Source organism: Rhinatrema bivittatum, chromosome 10 (genome assembly GCF_901001135.1).
Source record: "Rhinatrema bivittatum chromosome 10, aRhiBiv1.1, whole genome shotgun sequence".
Taxonomy (NCBI): domain Eukaryota; kingdom Metazoa; phylum Chordata; class Amphibia; order Gymnophiona; family Rhinatrematidae; genus Rhinatrema; species Rhinatrema bivittatum.
Window position 1 is genome coordinate 58,690,245 of NC_042624.1, and position 18,661 is coordinate 58,708,905.

At 49.1% G+C, this 18,661-nt stretch overlaps 1 long non-coding RNA gene across 1 annotated transcript; it reads right to left on the bottom strand.

Moving 5' to 3' along the window:
- Positions 1–5,566: 5,566 nt before the first annotated feature.
- On the bottom strand, positions 5,567–18,559 carry LOC115100295. Its single transcript, XR_003859022.1, has 3 exons — positions 18,397–18,559; positions 7,922–7,999; positions 5,567–7,809 (listed from the first exon to the last, which is right to left on the bottom strand). It is a non-coding gene; the product is annotated as an uncharacterized LOC115100295 (long non-coding RNA).
- Positions 18,560–18,661: the final 102 nt, after the last annotated feature.

Below are 18,661 nucleotides of genomic sequence, written 5' to 3' on the forward strand. Positions count from 1 at the left end.
TATTTCTCTTGTAAATTAAATGTCATACATGCCATTTCCTTACTGCTCTTATAGTACCACTCCTGTCTACAGTGCCCCATGATGATGTGGCACTTGCATTGTAGTTCATTACTGTGCTTAATTGTAGATATTAATCATTTCTGTACCTGTACATCCTATTTACTCTTGCCTTTTTTTTTTCTTTTTGTTTCAGAATCTAAGATGGAGCTATTTAAAAATTCACGCCTCAGAACAGAACACATAACAGGAAGATGACCCCTCCATCAAACCCTTAACAATTCACAACAATTTTCATTGTATCCATATTTTGTGAAATGTTATTTGTTAAGGTAGGAAATATTAAAAGTTCATCAACCCATTTAAACCTGATGAATTCTTTCCTCTTATATGGTCATCTATGCCTTTTCCAGCCACTGAAATATTAACAATAGTCTATGGTTATTTATGGTTTGAATAATATCCCCTGATGTGTTACATCGATATAAAGTTTACAAACATTCTACCACCATCTATTTTTCCTTTTCTGAATATGAAAGCTTTTCCCCAGCAATAAAAATCTGTTTTTTAAGGTTCCATTTACATTTTGTGAAGTGTTACATCAATAATGTGTGGCAACCCATTGTATACAACATTACCTGTCTTTTATACTCTTGCATGTGGAGCGCCCCTCCAGCACAAAGGATTTCCCACCCATCTGTGCCTTCATAACAGGCCTAGGGGATGGGTGGCAGACATTATGAACACAGTAATATCCCCCCTGCCAACCACAGTGACAATGATGCTCTTATTCCCACCTACTGCATGGTCTGTTGCCTTGCCATACCCATCATATCCCCCATGTGTAAACCTATAAGAATTTGCTATTATGCTTTGTAGTAATACTGTGAACAACTTTCATAACTTAACCCTTTTCGTACATATGCAATGATGGATGTGACATAAAAGGACATGTAGGCTAATTGCAAAAAATAATTTTTAACATTTTAAGAATGGTTGACAGAACGATAAGTTGAGGCCACTTCTCAGATTGTGCCTATCAATTCCGCCATACTTTCTCTAATTGCATTTACTTGAGCGGCCATCCTAGCATTGAGGTCGGCTCTCAGCAACCACACTTTCTGGAGGAGTTGTTCATTATGACGATCCTGATGCGAGGTTATTCCACTCAGAAATTGCGCGCTTAGGCCATCATTGCCAAAAAGTGACAGTTCGAGGTCTGGCACCACTGACGCAGTTTCCAGGTTCAGTGGAGCGTCAGCCAGTAGCTGGGATGGTTCCGAGTCAAGAAATATTTGTAGGGGTGCTGAATCCTGGAGGTCCAGGGGAACTTCTGGTGCTTGGCTGAGAGAGACATCATACAGATTCAGTGTTACCATGTCCTCTGTTGACATCTGTTGGCTGGGGGAGTCTGCGCTCGACATCGGAAAGATGAATTCAGGGGTCTGGCTGGATTCATCACTGTTAACATCGCCATTGCCTGTTGTTTCTGTGGATAAAGATATAGAAAGAGGTCGCTGTCATTCCATAAGCTGGGAAGAGTTCATCGGAATTTATAGCAGTACCGTTATACTAAATTTTAATATATATGTTATCGAACAAGAATTCTTATAACAGGAGAGACGTGACATATTTGCTAAATGCTATCAGATAGTATTGCCACAAGTATGGTGACGATAGGGCAATCAATGATGCACATTTAAATTACTGTGGGAAAATGTTTAAACCTAGGAAAAAGAGCGCTCACACATCGGTCGACCACTCATGACCCATACAGTTAACATGCAACAGTAACCAGATTTAGCTACATGCATACCTCCACATGCTGCCGAGTCAGCTGGGAACACTGCCACCTCAGTGAGGACAGAAGCCTGGCAGTGACCTGGTGTCAGGACCTTCTGGTGGTTTGCCTCAGTTTGGGGGAAGAATTTATTTGAAAAGATCGGGGAGAAAGTTTTTGCTGTCTTCCTTCCTTCTCTGCCAAGGGACAGCTGGAGCTGCTTGTTCCCAAGAGGATCCCTCACATCTGGAGAAAGATATAAAAAGGAAATGAGAAGAGCTACCTACTGAGGACACCTATCTGGAATCTTCACCCTGGGAGAGAGAATTTTAACTCTGTGCAGCGGCATCGATTCCTTATACTAGTCTTGGGAGGGGTATCCTGCCCACCTGAGAAATCTACTCAGCCAAGCCCTGGAGGGGGGGATGTTGCTTTGGTCCTGGTAACTGAGACTTATGTACAGATAGAGGGAGTAAAGACTGTAAGCCAACAGAAAGTCTGGTGCTGAGGACTGAGTTTTGTGCCATGTTTTGCTTGCTTACACATCAGTAAAGACTTATTTTGGACACTAAACAAAAGCCTCCAGTGTATTCTGTGACAACAGCATACACAAGGAAGGTGAAGTACCCCTCTCCCAGGGATAAAAGATTAACAAGTCATTCTTAGCACTCTGGGCCTTGAAAGAACTCTTTCTCCCCACCTATAAAAGATCCAGGCCCTGGGGGTAAGACTGTATACCACCCCCATAGAGACAGAAAAAAAAAAGTGTAAGTACACTCTGCAGGGGACATGATAGACACTCAAAATGTCTTAGCAAGGTACAAAAGTATGAAGAACTGCTGGAATGGAAGATCTGCAATTTGAAGACATTAGAAAAACAAATTGCATGTGTAGAGACTGTTTTTCTTCATGAGTAATTACAGCTGTCTTACCTCTGAGTATACAGCATTGGCCCCTCAGAGCTTTCCTTTGCATAGACCATTCAGTATTCAACATCTCACTACTTTCAAGTTTTTCTCATTTTGGCATTTTGTCTATGTGGAACTCTAAGACTTAAATGAAATCCAAGTGCACTACAACTCATGTGGTCCCCCCCTAAGCCAACTCTCTGGTCACTCAAGCAAGGAAAATAATCAGATTCATCTGACAAGACTTACTTCTGGAAGAGCCATTTCTGCCTCAGGTCTTGTAATCAAGTACGTAAAGCATAATAAAGTGTGAGAGTAAAGTTGTGAATGAAAGAAAATGAGGCTGTGTAGAATATTGTTGTAATATATATTTACAAGATTTGCTGCCTGTGCATTCCACTGTTCATGGCAGGTTGTCACATAAAAACAGCCACATTTACAAACTATAATTAGATAACCCAATATTGCTATGACAAATAGAACACTATTTATAATATTACCACATCTACAACCCCAATTTACATCACTGAATTTCTTGTAGCTGATTGCCTAAATCTGTCTGATATACCAAAAGTCTGCCTCAATGTAGCAATCAAAATAAGACAAAGTTTTTGGGGTTTTTTTTTCAGCGAGTCTTGCTAATCCCCAACAGGAAAAGCAGCACTAGTCACATTATCTGATAGAGTTCCAGCTATTGTTCCTATTTTGTTTTAGTCTTTAGGAGCCAATGCAATAAGCTGCACATAAAAACGTGCATCCAAACTGGGCGCCCATATTTTTAACACATACACAGCCACTATCTCAAAGTGGAGTGCCTCGGGGATCTGTACTTGGACTGGTGTTTTTTTTTTTTACACATTTATAAGTTATCTGGAAAGGGATACGATGAGTGATGTGATCAAATTTGCGGATAACAAAATTGTGCAGAGTAGCTAAATCTCAAGCGGATTATGATGAATTTCAGGAGAACCTTGTGAGACTGGAGGATTGGGCTTCTGAATGGTGGATGAAGTTTAAAATGGACAAGTGCAAGGTGATGCATATAGGGAAAGATAACCCTTATTGTAGTTGCACAATGTTAGGTTCTATCTTGGGAGTTACCACTCTGGAAAGATCTAGGAGTTATAGTGGATATTACATTGGAATAGTTAGCCCAGTGTGCTGTGGCAATCAGGGAAGCAAACAGAATGTTGGGATTTATTAGGAGGGGAATGGAAAATGAAATGGGGGATGTCAATGTCTCTGTATAGCTCGAGCGCTCCTTGAATATTGCGTGCAATTCTGGTCATCACATCTCAAAGAGGATGTGGCTGCACTGGAGAGAGTGCAGAGAAGGGCGACCAGAATGATAGGGGGTATGGAGTGGCTGCCCTATAAAGGAAGGGCTAGGGAGGTTGGTGTTCAGTTTGTAAAGGAGACAAACCGAATGGGGATATGACAGATCTACAAAATCATGAAGAGACTTGAACACGTTAGTGTAAATTGGTTATTTGCTCTCAGATGCTGGAAGGACCAGGGGGGAAACGGGAACACTCAGTGAGGTGGGCAGATGGCTCATTTGGAACAAAAATAGAGGAAAATTCTTTCACTCAGCACATGGTTGAACTCAGCAGTTAGTGTAGCTGGGTTTGAAAGGTTTTCACAAGTTCCTAGAGAATAAATCCATGAACTGCTATGACAGTAATTAATAAGCAATAGTAGCTTGTGATCTGTTTGGGTACTTGCCAGGCGCTTGTGACTTGAATTGGCCACTATTGAAGACAGGATGTTGGGCTTGATGGACCTTTGGTCTGACGCAGTATAGCACATCCGTGATGCTGTCCTGGGGCTCACTGCCTGTCCCCGTCTTCTGGAAGCATAGTTAATGGGTTTCGCAGCCCTCCTTGAGATCACAGGTAATAATTTACTTGTCCAGGGTAGTTAAGTCTCAAGTGTCCACCCCCGATAGTAGGGACTCAACCCCCCTTTTCACCTGGTCTCCCGTCTGACCCTTATCCATGGAGCCACCAGAACCCCATAGCTTAACACAGTCTTACCACCCAGTTGTGTCACAGGATAGTGAATTTGTAAGTTTTTTAGTCTCAGTCCACAACTTCAGCAAGTGGAAACGGAAAAGAGAAGTACAAATCCCAAAGAAAAAATAAATACTTGCTCTTGTCTTTAGAGGGTCCAGATTCTTGATCCCACCAGCCTTTACTGCTCCAAGAGTTCTTCCCATGGAGCATCCTCATTACCTTCTAAGCCTCTCAAGGAAGACTACAGTGGGGGGAGGGTTCCTGAAGATCCCTTTTTAAAGGCCATAGGCCCCTCTCCTGAACTCTCCTGATTGGCCCAGTCATCCTGCCTGCCCTCTTCCCACAGCTGCAATTGCTTTCTGGGCTCTCTTGGTGGAAGAAACCACGCTCCCTGAGAAAGGCTGGTTCTCTTCACCCTCCCTCTCGAGTTTTCCCCCATTGATTCTTTGGTTCTCAGCCTAGAGACATACACTCCATCACAATATCTTATGTTCTAAGAACTGTTTTAGTAAGAATCACACTGAAGTTCTAACATAACTTTGCTTATAGTTCAATCAAAATGAAAATAAATTATTACAAGTCCAATCTTCACACAGTCATTTACATAAAGTAATCAGTCCTAGTTCAATCTGTGTCTCTGCTAGTTTTGCAATCCCAATCTAGATCCCTTCCTAATGTGAGTAGTGGTACTGAAGCTTCCTCCCACAACCAAAATGTGATACTAGGGTAGGCTAGATGATATATCTCAGTTTCCAATTTGTCATATCTTAGTCAATATGTCTTGGATAAACTTCTTACAGCTTCTCCAACCTCTTCCATTCCTTTGTTGGTACAGGATGGCACCTTCCAATTCCACTCCAGAATATCCATGATATTTCAAATGGTGTACACAGGATTTTATTTATTTATTTATTTCGAGTCTTTTATATACCGAAGTATAGCAATCTGCCTTCACTCCGGTTTACATGAGAACAACTTAATACATTTTATGAACATTAGAGCAACTTATAACAGTAAATGTACATTTGAACAAGAGACTTATTAATTGAACGACTATTACAATCTAGAAACGAACATTTCTAACAACACGCGAATTGACCATGTATATGAGTGGACCATAAGATAATTTTAAGCAAGATATGTAGAAACTAGAGTACATCGTCGAACATAAGGTGTATTTGTCGTCGGACATAGGGTGCATATAGTTCTTCGTGTATGGGTATGTTGGTCTGAGGGAAGAGTCCGGATTCGGTAGGCGGAGGGGGCAAGATTTTTTATTCGCTGAAAAGGTACAACATTAGGAGACCAAGGATGGGAGAGGGATTTGGAAAAGAGAGATATGAGAGGGGGACCATTCGAGAAGATTAGTGTGTGTCAAGCAGAGGTGGGGAATGAGTTTGGAAGTTGGGTACAACTGTTGTTCTTTACTTCTCCTTTTCTCTTCAGGTACATTGTTGTATGTCCCAGTCTTCTTAAAACTTCTGCAGGTGGTGTGGGCAGAATTATTTTGACAAGGGAAATTTAAATTACAACAATGATAGGACCAGCTCTTAAAAAATATAAGAAACAGAAGGAAGGGAGATAAAAACTTTCTTCAAAAGAAATTTGAAGTAGGAAATAATATTCCTTAAAAGAGGAATGAAGAACATCTTCTCCCTACTCTTCTAAACCCGGACCTTGAGAAATAAGGTCTAAAGGTTAATTTTTCCCAAATTAAAGAAGAGGAGGAAAAGACAGTAAGAACTGAAAGTCTCCCACCTGCCTCCTCAAAACCTTAACTAAAAATTCACGCCTAGTGGGGGTAGGAATCTGTTGGGTTTTTTTAATCATAGCAGTGAGCAGCCAAATAAAGCAGCCCAGGCAGGGGAACTGTACACCCAATCGCATATTTCTCTTTATCTATTCAGATAAAATAATATTTTTACTAGAGACCCCTTAGGGCTCAACACCATGATTTGTGATGTAAATTCAAAAACCAGGATTGGCTAAAAGCTGCCCTCCTTGAATTGGATCACTCGACAGCTCTCCATCAACTTTCTTTCGCTGAGAACACAGAAAATTCTTCATATAGCTCACATCTAAAATTTGTGAGCAGTAAAGCCATCCCCAAATTTCGAACTTACGCTAATTGATTATTTTCTGTGAATTACCATATGCCAATATACAGAGCTGTCAAGTTACCCTGTTGCGGGGATCACTCCTGGTTTTCTGACCTTCCCACCCAGTCATTCTATTTGTAGTCCCACGGCCTCTGTTTTAAATCAACACTAGAGATGAAACACATAAGCAGAAATCAAAACGCCAGTACCCTACACAACCCGAATTCGTGAACAGCTTTTGGATATCTGTTCTGTACTTTCGCAGCGCCCCTTTTAAAGAATGTAAACAGGAGGTTTCTCCGGTATTGCCAGAAGAACATTATCGATCCCGTTTCGTGCTTTGTGATTGGGCGCGTCCGCTGTCCATCACTTTAGGAACGCCTGTTGCACCTTTGCGGATTCGGTCCTTTTGCCGGAACTGAGATGCGTCCGCCTTCCAATTTGCTTTCCGAGTAATGGACGGGCTTCGTATTCAATCATTGCCTGTTTGGGAGGCGGTGCCAGAAGCGCGGGTGTCGTGCGCTGGGGTAATTATGCGACCTGCGTTGTTCTCCCGGGTCGGCGGGCAGCATGGCGGAAGAGGCAGGTCGCGGCACAGCTGTAGGGCAGGGTTGCCAGGTTTTCATGAAAGAACAAGCACTTTTTTCCAAAAAAACAAGCCCAAAAAAAGCCCAAAACACGTGAAATTGAAACACCAATGTCTGTGAGTTGCATAGATGACAAAGGAGCTTAGCTTTTTGCATGTTTCTCTGTTTTAGCATATTGCAGAAGGTCTGCATGATGTGCACGAATGTCACACTTGCAAAATTTGCACGTAGCCTTATTCTCATTGCTGAAAACAGGCTGAATCCATGCTTTTAGTTCACATTCCTCTTCCCATGCTTTGCAGTACTTTACTGTATTTAGCCCAGTTCTTTACTGTAGCCATAGTAGATCAAAACCATTTAGTAGTGTAGCAGCCAAGGACGGAAACAGTAGGTATAGACTGGCTTTCTTACAGAGGTGATCTTCTGCAGGGAGAAGAAACGAAAGAGAAAAAAAAGGCAAAATTAGAGGAAAGCAAAAGTGGTGTAGAAAAATAAGAAAAATAGCATTACAAGTTTCCATGTCACATTTTTTTACCTGTAGTCAGCAGGTATGGACAAGCTTTCTTTTTGTCAAAATAAGGGTTTGTTTGTTTTTTTTATAAAAGGTGATCAGCTACAGGGAAGAAATGAGAAAAAAAAATAGATGAAATCAAGTGGAGTAGAACAAATTGGAGAAATTACTTACCTGATAATTTCGTTTTCCTTAGTGTAGACAGATGGACTCAGGACCAATGGGTATAGTGTACTCCTGATAGCAGCTGGAGACGGATCAGATTTCAATCTGACGTCAGCCCCTAGTACAGCGATGGCCAACCTTTTGCGCTCAGTGTGTCAAAATTCATAAAAAGACAGAGCATAACTCGGGTGGTGTGTCACTTCTAGAAAAATCCATAATTTTGTGATATTTGTAGCTCTAATAAAACGGAAAATGTCATAATGCCTCTGTATCGCTCCATGGTGAGACCGCACCTTGAATACTGTGTACAATTCTGGTCGCCGCATCTCAAAAAAGATATAATTGCGATGGAGAAGGTACAGAGAAGGGCTACCAAAATGATAAGGGGAATGGAACAACTCCCCTATGAGGAAAGACTAAAGAGGTTAGGACTTTTCAGCTTGAGAAGAGACGACTGAGGGGGGATATGATAGAGGTGTTTAAAATCATGAGAGGTCTAGAACGGGTAGATGTGAATCGGTTATTTACTCTTTCGGATAGTAGAAAGACTAGGGGGCACTCCATGAAGTTAGCATGGGGCACATTTAAAACTAATCGGAGAAAGTTCTTTTTTACTCAACGCACAATTAAACTCTGGAATTTGTTGCCAGAGAATGTGGTTAGTGCAGTTAGTATAGCTGTGTTTAAAAAAGGATTGGATAAGTTCTTGGAGGAGAAGTCCATTACCTGCTATTAAGTTCACTTAGAGAATAGCCACTGCCATTAGCAATGGTACAAGGAATAGACTTAGTTTTTGGGTACTTGCCAGGTTCTTATGGCCTGGATTGGCCACTGTTGGAAACAGGATGCTGGGCTTGATGGACCCTTGTCTGACCCAGTATGGCATTTTCTTATGTTCTAATATTAATAACAAAAAGTTATAATTTTAATATATGTTCTGTATTTATTAATAAAGCAAAAACAAATAATTATTTACCTTACCTGCTTAGTGACTTTCATTGGCTAAATCTTCAATTAAAACACTCTCTCCCCCTCCACCAAACTCTCACTCCCCTGGATTTTCTCACACACACACACCACACACCTGAACCCCAGGCAGGCTCCCAGTCACTCACACCACTCCCGCTCCATCCTCCAGGCAGGCACCAATTCATTCTCATGCAGGCACCATGCATTCACACACATACACCCCCAGGCAGACTCCCATTCATTCACATGCACACACTAAAGGCAGACCCCCCTCTCTTTTGCCAGCAACCTCAGAACCTCTCTCATTCCTCTGCTGCCACTGTCACTGCTGCCGCATGGCTAATGGGGAGGTGCCGATTGCTGCTACTGACACTGATGCCCATTCTGCTGCCTCCTCTGTGCAGGCCCCGTGGGCTTCCATTTTCTCCATGCTGATCTCGTACATTGTGCGATCCGCATAGAGAAAGTGCTATTCTTGCACATTCCCAAAGATTACATGTGCCAATCACTAAAAAGTAATTTATTTTGTTTTTTTACCTTTGCTGTCTGATCTTCATTTTCTAATTGGTTGGTCACAGGCTTTTTTTCCCCCACCTTTCCTTTCTTATTTTTTTTTGCCAATTCCTTTTATATTGTCTTTTTTTGTTTCTTTTCTCTCCATCTTCTTCCCTCAAACACACAGGTTCTCATTCTCACATGCTCTCTCTCTCTCACACACACACACACACGGCTCTCACTGGCACATGCTCTCTCTCATACAATCATTCATACACACAGTCTCTCACTGGCACATGCTGTCTGACTCTCACACACAGGCTCTCTCTCACTCCCACATGCTGTCTCTGCAAACATTCAAGTCCTCACTCTCACACACAATCTCTCAACTCATCTCATACACGCACACACACACACACAGACCCTCAGCCTCTCTCTCACCTCTGGGACTCCTCTTCGCGGGTCACAGGATGGGCTCTGCGGCAGCCCTGCTACCAGGCCTCTTCCTCTTCTCGGGCCGCTGCGACTTGGGATTCGCGGCTGCCCGTAAACGCAAGTGCTGCTCCTCTTCTGCACGCGCCGATGCTTCACCTCCTTCCAGCCCACGTGGCTCCGGCAACGTTTACTTCCGGGGCCACAGGCAGGAAGGAGGAGGAGCATCAGCGTTTAAACGTGATCTTTTTCTTCGGGCCGTGGCCCTGCCTATCTGCCTGTCGCTGCGCCCGGGGGCATTGGGAGGTGGAGGGGTCTGGAGGTGGGGGGATACTAAAAAACTAGTTTTAAAGGCTCGGCGCAGCCGATTAAAAAAAAATTCCCGATAGTCCACGAAAGGCTGCGTGTGTCAGCAAAAAGTCTCGGTGTCACCTCTGACACGCGTGTCATAGGTTAGCCATCACTGCCCTAGTACACATACCCCTGCAGGAAGTGCAGCTCCTCAGTATTCTTCCTTGAAAAGCGTTGTGGATATATATGTGACTGACTGATGATTAACTTCATATTATGGTTAAACTTAACTAACTTGTTAGAACGTTTAAACTCGATTAAACTTGATTAACTTGAACTGATTGGTTGACTATAGCTGGAGACTGCCAGTGTACTCAACCGGAAAGCGTCGACACCGGGCAGGGTGGACGTCTTAGGTAAATAAAGACATGGCTTACCCGTAACTCATTGGCACAATGCCTCAGGGCAGCCCAGGGTGGGATGCTGAGTCCATCTGTCTACACTAAGGAAAACGAAATTATCAGGTAAGTAATTTCTCCATTTCCTAGCGTGTAGCAGATGGACTCAGGACCAATGGGATGTATAAAAGCTACTCCCGAATCGGGTGGGAGGCTGCCCGGGGTCCACTTAGAATTGTCCTGGCAAATGCTGTGTCCTCCTGAGCCTGTACGTCCAGACGGTAGAATCTGGAGAAAGTGTGGATAGAGGACCACGTTGCTGCTCTGCAGATGTCCGCAGGTGACAGCATTCTAGTCTCTGCCCAGGACACCGCCTGGCTCTGGTTGAATGGGCCTTGACTTGTAGAGGTGGTGGTTTTCCTGCTTCTACATAGGCCGCCTTAATGACTTCTTTGATCCAGCGGGCAATGGTTGTCCGCAGGCCGCTTCCCCTTGCCTCTTTCCGCTGTGAAGGACAAAAGGTGGTCTGTCTTTCGTACCGGTTCCGACCTTTCCAAATATCTGGCTAGGAGTCTGCCTATGTCGAGGTGACGTAGGCTACGGTCTTTTCCCGAGTTCTTCACGCCGCCCATCGTTGGTAGTGCGATGGTTTGATTGAGGTGGAAGTGTGAGACCACTTTGGGAGGAAGGAGGGAACTGTGCGTAGTTGGATGACCCCGGGGTGAATCTGAAGAACGGTTCACGGCAGGACAGTGCTTGTAGCTCCGAGATGCGGCGGGCCGAACACACGGCCAGCAAGAACACTGTCTTTAAGGTTAACAGACGGAGAGATAGGCCTCGGAGGGGTCTGAAGGCGGATCCCGCTAGGAACTCCAAGACGAGGTTGAGGTTCCACAGAGGTACCGTCCATCTTAGAGGTGGGCGAATGTGTTTGACTCCTTTCAGGAAGCGTGATACATCCGGGTACGAGGCTATGCTGTTGCCCTCGCTCCTGGAGCCATAGCATGACAATGCTATCTGTACCTTGATGGAATTGAGGGACAGACACTGCTGTAGCCCATTCTGTAAGAATTCCAGGATCACGGGAACTCTGGAGGGGCGTGGCTTGACATTGTGGTCTTCGCACCAGGCCTTGAAGACTCTCCAAATCCTTATGTACGTTAGAGATGTGGAGAACTTGCGTGCTCGGAGGAGAGTATCTATTACTGCCCCCGAGTATCCGCTCTTCCTCAGTCGAGCCCTCTCAATGGCCAGACCGTAAGCGAGAATTGAGTCGGGTCCTCGTGAAGGATCGGGCCTTGTTGGAGCAGGTCTCTGTGCGGCGGCAGGGGTAGTGGGTTCCCTGCCAGCAGTCTTCTCATGTCTGCGTACCAGGGTCTTCTTGGCCAATCCGGGGCCACCAGGAGAACTAGTCCCCTGTGTCGCTGTATCTTGTGAATGATTGCGCCCAGCAAGGGCCACGGCGGGAAGGCATATAGAAGGGTCCCCGGAGGCCAGGCCAGGGCATCGATCCCCTGGGACTGCGGGTCCCGTCTGCAGCTGAAGTATCTGGGTACTTGAGTGTTGGATCTGCTTGCCAGAAGGTCCATGTTTGGGATCCCCCACCGATTCACTATCATTTGGAAGGCTGTGGATGACAGTTTCCATTCTCCTGGGTTTAGACTTTCTCTGCTGAGGAAGTCTGCCGCGATGTTGTCTTTCCCGGCAATGTGGACTGCCGAGATCTCCTGGAGATTTGCTTCCACCCACGCCATCAGGAGGTCTATTTCTAGGGACACCTGTTGGCTTCTGGTTCCGCCCTGTCGGTTGATGTAGGCCACCGTCGTGGCGTTGTCAGACATCACTCAGACCGCTTTGCCTCGAAGTCTGTGGGCAAACCGCAGGCAGGCTAATCTGGCTGCCCGCGCTTCTAGGTGGTTGATGTTCCATCCCGCCTCTTCTGCGTTCCACTGCCCTTGGGTGGTCAGCTCTTCGCAGTGTGCTCCCCATCCGTGTAGGCTGGCATCTGTGGTGAGCAGGGTCCAGGTTAGGGAGGATAGGCTTGATCCCCGGCTCAGGTGGCTGTTCTGCAGCCACCACCGTAGCTGGTTCCGGACGCTGCCCGGGAGTGGAAGGCGTACGATGTAGTTCTGGGACCGTGGACTCCACCGCGTTAGAAGTGAGCGCTGTAGAGGTCTCATTGTGCTCGCGCCCATGGCACTACTTCCAGCGTGGACGCCATCAGTCCGAGGACTTGCAGGTAATCCCATGCTGTGGGACGAGGAACGCTCAGCAAGGTCTGAAGCCGGCCCCGCAGCTTTGACCTCCTCGCGGGGGTCAGGCTGACCTTCTTGTCGAAGTGGACGCCTAGGTATTCCAGCGACTGTGCGGGCTGTAGGGAGCTTTTGTTTATGTTGACTACCCATCCTAGGCTTTCCAGTAGTGCTATGACTCTGCTGGTTGCTTGGTGGCTTTCCTCCGGTGACTTCGCCCTGATCAGCCAATCGTCCAGGTAGGGATGAACGAGGATTCCCTCCTTCCTGAGTGTTGCCGCCACTATTACTATTACCTTGGTGAACGTCCGGGGTGCTGTGGCTAACCCGAAGGGTAGTGCCCGGAACGGATAGTGACGATTCAGGACCTTGAAGTGTAGGAAGCGCTGGTGTTCCTGATGCATTGGGATGTGTAAGTAGGCCTCCGACAGATCCAGGGATGTGAGGAACTCTCCCGGTTGTATTGCCCGTATGACGGATCGTAAGGTTTCCATGCGGAAGCGGGGAACCCTTAGGTGGCGGTTGACAGACTTGAGGTCCAGGATGGGCCTGAATATGCCCTCTTTCTTGGGTACGATGAAGTAAATGGAGTAATGTCCAGTATTCATTTCCCGTATAGGCACTGGGGTTATGGCCTCAAGGGTCAGAAGCCTGTTCAGTGTAGCTTCCACTGCCGCCCTCTTGAGGGGGTCGTGGCAGGGAGATTCCACGAATTTGTCGGGGGGAGTTCGAATGAAGTCCAGGTAGTACCCCTCCCGGATGATGGCCAGGACCCATTTGTCCGTAGTTATCTCGACCCATATGCGGTAGAATAAGGCTAGTCTGCCCCTATAGCATCTTCCCTTGGATGGGTCGGCTGATTCTCATTGTGGGGTGCGGCCGGAGCCTGCACCCGCACTGGTTCCTCTCTTGGTGTGCTTGTTCTGAAAGGACTGGCTCCTGCTCGTAGGGCGGGGTGCTCGATAGTTGCTTTTGAAAGGGTTGAAGCGCTGTGAGCTTCTGCCTCTGGCGGATCTGTGGAAGGGACGCTGGTTTCTCTTCGTCTTGTCTTCCGGCAGGCGCGGTAATGGGGAGTCACCCCATTTGTTGGCCAGTTTCTCTAGTTCGCTGCCGAAGAGGAGGGATCCTTTGAAGGGCATCTTTGATAGACTCGTCTTGGAAGAGGTGTCTGCCGACCAATTTCGGAGCCAGAGCTGTCTTCTGGCTGCCACAGTGGACGAGACTCCTCTGGCTGTTGTACGCACTAGATCGGAAGCCGCGTCGGTGAGAAAGGACAGAGTTGATTCCATGTCCTCTCCCGGGGTGCTGTTCCTGGCTTGAGATAGGCAGGCACGCGTCACCACGGTGCAGCAGGCCGCAATCTGAAGGGACAGAGCTGCAACCTCGAATGACTGCTTTAGCAAGGCTTCTAGGCGCCGGTCATGAGCGTCCTTGAGCGCCGCTCCTCCCTCCACTGGGATGGTAGTGCGCTTAGCGACCGCGCAGACCATGGCATCCACCCTAGGGCACGCCAGGAGTTCTTTGGTCGCTGGGTCCAGGGGATACATGGCCGACAATGCTCGACCCCCTTTGATGTTCAATATATTTTTATTGAGCGATTGTACACACAAATCACTATGCAACAGGAAAGGATAAAACCAATACAGGTACACCAGATATGCACATTAAATTGCCATGAAAACTGGAACACTCTTTTCAGGGATAACCCACCCAATCCCTACTGTTCTCCCACCCCCTCCCCCCGCCCAACTCAAACACCGCCCCCTTCCCGCTCGACCCCCTTTGAATGAGGACTCTGGAGCATTCCATTCTAGGTCAATTAGCTGTTGTGCCGCCTGTAAGAGAGGAAAATGGCGAGACGTCTGACGAAGGCCCTCCAGCAGGGGGTTCATTCTAGGTTCCCCTGAGGGCCCTTGGCCCAGGATAGCGAGTTCCGTTAGACATTGGGATACTAGGTCCAGGAGCTCATCCTTTGTGAAGAAGCGTCTCATGGTTTGGTATGGCTCTGTCCCTGGGGGGAGTTCCCCTTCTTCCAGGGGCTCAATTTCCTCTTCAGAGTGGTCTGTGTCCTCGTAGGCGGAACTTCTGGACGGTGTGGACCTGTGCCTAGGCCTAGAGGGTCCTGGGGCATGAGGGTCCTCCGGAGGCGCCTGTGGCTGGACCTCCCGGGTTCAGTTTGCATCCTGACAAAGGCGTGAATCCCCTTGAACAGCTCCACCCAGGATATCAAAGCTGGGTCTAAGTTGAGGGGCGCCGGTTATCTGGGAGTCCCCGAGTGCGGGGTGGACTCCCTGGGGCCTGCTAGGTCTGGGGTGCCCCCTGAAGAGCTAGCATTGGGCCTTGGCTGGAACGGCCCTGGCCTGGATCTCCCAGGGCCTCCCCCAACTGTGCGGACAGGGCGTCTGCCTCCTCGCTCTGTGCGGCTCTGACATGGCATGCTTGGCAGAGGCCTTGCGCTTTTATGCCCGACTCTGGAGGTGCCATGACTGTGGCCGCGTGAGCTCTTGTGAGCTCCAGTGCGCCTCAGATATTCGCGGAGATGTGCGCGGAGATGTGCGCCTAGCCGCAGATATGCGCCTTGTTCCGTGCACGCAACTTATGCTCGTGAGGTATTATGTGTGCCTAAGTTTATGCGCACAAGGGACTTGTGCGCCTAGCTCAATTTGTGCGCTCGAGTTGAACGGCGAGGCGAGTCGGGTCAAGATGGAGACCTCCTCGGAGGGTCTCCACGTGGGTAGACCCTCGGGAACAGCCAGGGCCTAGCCCTGCTAGGGCAGATCAACCCAGCGGCACTGGCTCCGATCAGCAGCCTGTGCTCCTCTTCGATCCTCGGAGACCGTTTACATAGAAGATTTCTACCTTACCTTGTCTTCGGCGCTTCCCGGTTTCGTCCCGGGCGGTCTCCGGCTGCGGGGGGAGAGGGCAAATGCCTTCATAGCCGCGCTCGAGGAATGCACCTGCTGCCTCTCAACAGTGCCCGAAATCAGGGGCTAAGTCCCTGCTGAGATTTGGCCACCGGACCGAGGCTCACCTCTGAGGGACCACGGAAATCACCTCAGGAATCTCAAATGGGGGAGGGACCCGAGGGTATCACCGCAGGAGAGCGGGGCTAGTCTTCAGGTAAACTTTTCTTCTTAAATTTGGGTTTTTCCTTGAATTTTGGTTCTAACGCTCAGAGAGCGTGCAGGTAGTCCCTAACTGCTTTGGGGACGGAAAATACTGAGGAGCTGCACTTCCTGCAGGGGTATATGTACTAGGGGCTGACGGCAGATTGAAATCTGATCCGTCTCCAACTACTAACAGGAGTACACTATACCCATTGGTCCTGAGTCCATCTGCTACACGCTAGGAAATAAGAGATACCAGCCCCTCACACTCATTCCCCTCTCCGAGCACATCCCTGGCCCCCACACACACACTCACTCACTCATTCCCCTCTCCGAGCACATCCCTGGCCCCCACACACACACTCACTCACTCATTCCCCTCTCCGAGCACATCCCTGGCCCCCACACACACACTCACTCACTCATTCCCCTCTCCGAGCACATCCCTGGCCCCCACACACACACACACTCACTCATTCCCCTCTCCGAGCACAATCCCTGGCCCCCACACACACACTCACTCACTCATTCCCCTCTCCGAGCACATCCCTGGCCCCCACACACACACTCACTCACTCATTCCCCTCTCCGAGCACATCCCTGGCCCCCACACACACACTCACTCACTCATTCCCCTCTCCGAGCACATCCCTGGCCCCCACACACACACACACTCACTCATTCCCCTCTCCGAGCACATCCCTGGCCCCCACACACACACACACTCACTCATTCCCCTCTCCGAGCACATCCCTGGCCCCCACACACACACCACACTCACTCATTCCCCTCTCCGAGCACATCCCTGGCCCCCACACACACACAACACTCACTCATCCCCCTCTCCGAGCACATCCCTGGCCCCCACACACACACCCACTCACTCATTCCCCTCTCCGAGCACATCCCTGGCCCCCACACACACACACACTCACTCATTCCCCTCTCCGAGCACATCCCTGGCCCCCACACACACACACACTCACTCATTCCCCTCTCCGAGCACATCCCTGGCCCCCACACACACACACACTCACTCATTCCCCTCTCCGAGCACATCCCTGGCCCCCACACACACACACCACACTCACTCATCCCCTCTCCGAGCACATCCCTGGCCCCCCCCACACCACACACACACTCACTCATTCCCCTCTCCGAGCACATCCCTGGCCCCCCCCACACACACACACTCACTCATTCCCCCCTCCGAGCACATCCCTGGCCCCCACACACTCACTCATTCCCCCCTCCGAGCACATCCCTGGCCCCCACACACTCACTCATTCCCCCCTCCGTGCACATCCCCTGGCCCCCACACACCCACACACACTCACTCCTTCCCCTCTCCGAGCACATCCCTGGCCCCCCCACACACACACACTCACTCATTCCCCTCTCCGAGCACATCCCTGGCCCCCACACACACACACTCACTCATTCCCCTCTCCGAGCACATCCCTGGCCCCCACACACTCACTCACTCCCCTCTCCGAGCACATCCCTGGCCCCCACACACTCACTCATTCCCCCCTCCGAGCACATCCCTGGCCCCCCCACCACACACACACACACTCACTCATTCCCCTCTCCGAGCACATCCCTGGCCCCCACACCCACACACTCATTCCCCTCTCCGAGCACATCCCTGGCCCCCACACACTCACACACTCATTCCCCTCTCTGAGCACATCCCTGGCCCCCACACACTCACTCATTCCCCCCTCCGAGCACATCCCTGGCCCCCACACACTCACTCATTCCCCCCTCCGAGCACATCCCTGGCCCCCACACACTCACTCATTCCCCCCTCCGAGCACATCCCTGGCCCCCACACACTCACTCATTCCCCCCTCCGAGCACATCCCTGGCCCCCACACACTCACTCCCCTCTCCCCACCCTCCTCCGAGCACATCCCTGCCCCCACACCCACTCACTCATTCCCCTCTCCGAGCACATCCCTGGCCCCCACACACACACTCACTCATTCCCCTCTCCGAGCACATCCCTGGCCCCCACACACTCACTCACTCATTCTCCCCTCCAAGCACATCCCTGGCCCCCACACACTCACTCATTCCCCCCTCCGAGCACATCCCTGGCCCCCACACACTCACTCATTCCCCCCTCCGAGCACATCCCTGGCCCCCACACACTCACTCCCCTCTCCCCACCCTCCTCCGAGCACATCCCTGGCCCCCACACACTCACTCATTCCCCTCTCCCCACCCTCCTCCGAGCACATCTCTGGCCCCCACACTCTCATTCGTTCCCCTCTCCCCACCCCCCTCCAAGCACATCTCTGGCCCCCACACTCTTTCATTCCCCTCTCCCCACCCCCTCCAAGCACATCTCTGCCCCCCCACTCTCATTCCCCCCCTCCTGATACCTGGCTGTAGCTGCACATGCTGAAGATTCTTTTGCTGTTGCCTTCCAATGCCGCGCTGCTGGCCTTCCCGTTCCAGGTCTGCCAACAAAAATGTGTTCGCGAGGTATCCATCACCAAGGTTTGCAGCTCACTATCTGAATCCTGCTCTGATTGGCTTACTGCTGCAATATAGGGATAGGGTGTGCCTGCTATGGACAGGCTTCATCGCAGCAGCAGCAGCAGCCAATCACTGTAACATCAGAGCACAAGTCCCGCCCAACAAGCC